The sequence below is a fragment of the Eurosta solidaginis genome, chromosome X (genome assembly GCF_040869045.1).
Source record: "Eurosta solidaginis isolate ZX-2024a chromosome X, ASM4086904v1, whole genome shotgun sequence".
Classification (NCBI taxonomy): Eukaryota; Metazoa; Arthropoda; class Insecta; order Diptera; family Tephritidae; genus Eurosta; species Eurosta solidaginis.
Window position 1 is genome coordinate 173,592,040 of NC_090324.1, and position 4,303 is coordinate 173,596,342.

The following is a 4,303-nucleotide window of genomic DNA, read 5'->3' on the forward strand; positions in this document are numbered from 1 at the left end:
TTTCCCTCCAAACATGTTGGCATTTAGAAATTTATGATCACTACTAATGTACTACTAAAGCTGCTTTTCTGCTACATTTTTCCTGAAGGGGATTGAAGTATGCCCCGTTTTCTTTACTTGATAAAAGCAACCTGTCCGGATTTTAATTTGGGAGTGTCAAAGCTCGTTCATCATTGGAGAACAAACCCCTTGTAATTGAATCATGGTGCAGCCTATGCCGGTTCTCAAAATTCGTTAGTTTCCACTGGAAACAATTTTTTTTAAGGTAATAAAAATGATTATGAAAAGGCCGCAGCTTGTAAAAAATTGGTTAATATTCTCGTCTCTTAAACTCTTTATTGATTAGGCTCGAAAAATATGGTTTACGGTTTTAACTGGCCCAAATTGGCCATACAATTCGAAGCATTTTTTTCACTCGTTATATCACAATTTTGATGTACAAATTTAGTTGTTAGAGAGTTATAAAACGTGGTCGAGGTGGAGTGGCTTTTAGATTTAGTTGCAGCTTTTTGACATAATTTTCTATGAGCTATCTGTCAAAAAGGCTGGGACTGGGTTTGGAACCTGTTTTATTTTGACTATGATTATGCGCCAAGTTATTTTTTTCTTATAACATTTTATGAACTAATTTTTGAACAACTTGCGTACAAGCATCCTTCGCTATTGGATATTTGTATTTGAAGCCACAAGCCGAGCGAACTTTGCCAAAAATAGTTTGCACAATAAATTCGGGTATCGCGAAGAGACAAGGGCGATTCATAGCAGAAGCAAACGCCTTTGAAAATTCACCATTTATTACAATTTCTGGTGGAACCCCATTAAGTACGCCTTCAACGTTGTCACTTTCGATTGCATGTATTATCAGCCCACAGAGATCATCCACGTACAAAGATCATCCACGTGAATCCAAGGTAAAATATGTTTGCCACTGCCCAAAGGACCACCTACACCTAACTTAAAAGGAAGCCAAATATTCTCAATCATAATACCAGTACGTCCAGTTACCACACCCGTGCGTATTTTTATTCCTCTACAATGAGTTACAGCAGCTGGAAATGTTGCAGCCTTTTCCCATTCTAAATATAATTTCGACATGTAATCGAAACCGTGTCCTTGATCCTTTTCTGTGTAGATATGAGTTTCATCAGGCTTATAGTGACTTACGCCGGATATATTAACAAATGCTTTGACATGAGGTGCTGCAGCAATAGCCTTCACTAATGCTGAGCTTGTATTAACTCGTGAAGTCCAAACCTTTTGTTTGAATCCATCTGTCCATCGGTGACTGTGATCCAAGACATTTTGTCCAGCAAAATTTACTACAGACCTTACACCTTTCGGGATACATTTTTTTTTGATTTTTTATTTGTTTTTGCCGTCGGTATTGCTTGGTTTTTTTTTTTGGCGGGGGCAGAACTTGTTGTTTTCAACAGTCATGATTAAGGCATCGGTACAAAGAAATCCTAGTCCTGAAATTAAAGAGTCCCGAAATGAAAAGGTCCCGAAATAAAAAAGTCAGCTCCTTTCACGGCCCTAGATCAAAAAAAAAATCCATACATATTCTCACTTTACAAATTATTCACATCAGCTCTCTCAGCTGAAAAAAGAAACATGCGACAGGGTGGCATATAACATTTCGCATAATTATACGAGCAGATAGAACCCGTCGTGTAGCAAGCCTTGCCAATCTGCCAAGTCAGGTCAGAAAACCTTAGCAGATTAGGCAATCGACACTTTAAATAATCTTCCCACACGCAGCAACGGACTCACTCGCCACCAAACGCGTGACACAGTCATCATAAGTAAACGAGTTTACTTTTCTTTTCTTCCATATTCTCTGCATAGAATGACTCGCCACGCATTTATGGATTTGCGTAAAAGAACCGAACGCCAGGTCGCTCGCTAGCCCAAGCTGTGTTCTCTATGTGACGCTCGACCTCCGATTCGCTCGTGCGCCGTCTACAGGGCGAAGACCCCTCTGCAACGGTTGCGCGAGATCATTCTATTGCCAAAATTGTTTATCGATGGTACATCGCGCGAAAAATTGTTCCAGCGATGGCAGGTGCCGACGATGTGGCCGACCACACCACACCACACTACATTTACCTATGGAAGATGTTCCACGACAACCAGAGCCCTATAAGAGTTGGGCACAGAAAGTGGAAGAGGAGGAAGAGGAAGAGCGCGAAATGATATGGGCATCCAGAGAGAGTAGGTCCCATCAAGCAGGAGAAGATACGGATGAAGTGCTATCCATTCACGCTTCTGAGTCAGCATTTTATCGCGATGCACCGGAAAATCGCCAGGCGGAAGCAATCACACAGTCGCCACCACAGGACCACGGCCGTTCCGACCCCTGTTAGCCCATGAGAAACGCAGCCAGAGGTGCGCGGAATCACGGCCTTTCCGCTCCCAAATAAACATCGCATTCCGAGTCATCCCATCCGTCATGATCGAAGACCGCCTATTCGGCCACGCCAGCTGCACCGCACGACGGACTCCTCCCACAGCGACGGCAACCAAGAGCGTAGACTGGCCCCACGGCCGCGCCAGCTATCTATCTATTCGGAATTTCGAAACGATATTCCTATGATTAACATTACCTTGGGCCCAACTCTGCGACCGATGGCAAGCCTTTCGCCGACTGCGATCGTAAAGGTGGAAGCCGGGGGGCGATTGCATCTCATTCATGCGCTTACTGACGCCTGTTCCCCCCGCACAACGATCGATCGCAGGCTTGCGCAGGATTTAGCTCTTCCGATCACACACGCTGCCGGAGAGGTCGGCTGTTTTGTGCGACTCCGCGGGAAACAGCAGGACGGTGACGAACCATAGGGTATGCATCCGGGACTTTCAGCGTGTCAGCCCTTCGCATAGTGTCGACGCCAGCATTGCGACTCCCCACGAACATGTTCGCCTGGCTGATCCACACTTTTATGCTTCTACACCTATCCGCCTTGTTATCGGCGCCGACGTCTATTCCGAGGAGATAACGCCGGGAGTTTTGCCCCCACCTTGCGGGGCGCTGTTCGCGCAAAGTACGATCTTCGGCTGGGTACTTTCGGGGACCCAGCTGATCTAGTATGCCTTAAGGGTTATTTGGTTTTTCACTTTTTATTTTATTTAAGATTGTGCATTTAAATAGTACGATTTTTTTTTTCCAAAAAATGGAGTCTTTCTTTAAACGGCAAGAAATACGAACATGTATATCTCCTTACTTCTCTTCTCAATCCCTAGCTCTAGGCAAACATGGCTCGTCAACTTCTAACCATGACGGGCCCAGTGGCGAATGACCGAGGCATCAGCAACCAAGCTTGCATACTATGAAAACCATCTTGCGTGCCGCCCAGCCGGCGGACTGGCTGTCGTTAGGTTAAATTAGTTATAATTAATTATACGTTTTTTATATTTTCCTCTTCTTCACGGTCGGTGATCCTTGGAGGACTGTGAGGTTGCATACCGCAAGGGGGACGGCATGTTTAGGCCCAATGCCTAACTTTTTCTTGATTGACGGCACCCCTCCCTAACGTTTTAATAACATTTCCAGCCACCCACACTCTCACGCCGCCATTAGTGTGCATGCATGCACATGCATGTATTTCGTACACATGCATGTGTGTGGGTGCAGGTTGTCAGCACCCATGCACGTATATGTGGGGGTGAGTGTGTGTGTGGCTTTCCCCTTCTTAACACAAGAGGACTTTTCGCGACATAGCGGTTGTCATCAACGGGACAACCGGGATCTTTTATGATTGACTGCCTAGCAGTTAACGTCGCCCAGGATCACCATCGCCGTCATTTGTACGTGAAGGTAAATTCATAACATCACTGTACATTTTCTTTCAATTTAATTAAAAATAATATATAAAAGATTAAATGCAGGTAAATGAGTTTTGACATCAGTGAGCGAATTCTGAATGTCTCTTTATTCAAATATTTCAGCTTATTTATATTAAATTATTCTAAACATATTCTTACATACATATTTACATTTAAGCATACATACTTACATGCATATCTACCTTAAGCATACGTACTTACATACCTACATACCAATCGATACAAAATATGTACCTACACATCTGTGTTGAGCTGTGACTTCTGTGGGAAATGCAATGTTTGCAAATTTGCTGGAATTCAAATTTGTTTGGTTGTGTGTTGTATACACACCTGTGTTAAATCGTGTGACTGGCTATGTCAGTAATAATTATCAAATGCATATTTATGTGTTGATGAACATTTAGACTGATTTAAATATTTGGCATTAAATTATTGGCTTTTTACACTACATCTCCCTTTTTTC

At 43.3% G+C, this 4,303-nt stretch overlaps 1 pseudogene; it reads right to left on the reverse strand.

The window, feature by feature from the left end:
* Positions 1-607: 607 nt before the first annotated feature.
* On the reverse strand, positions 608-1,338 carry LOC137235265 (epimerase family protein SDR39U1 pseudogene; annotated as a pseudogene).
* Between the last annotated feature and the right edge of the window lie 2,965 nt (positions 1,339-4,303).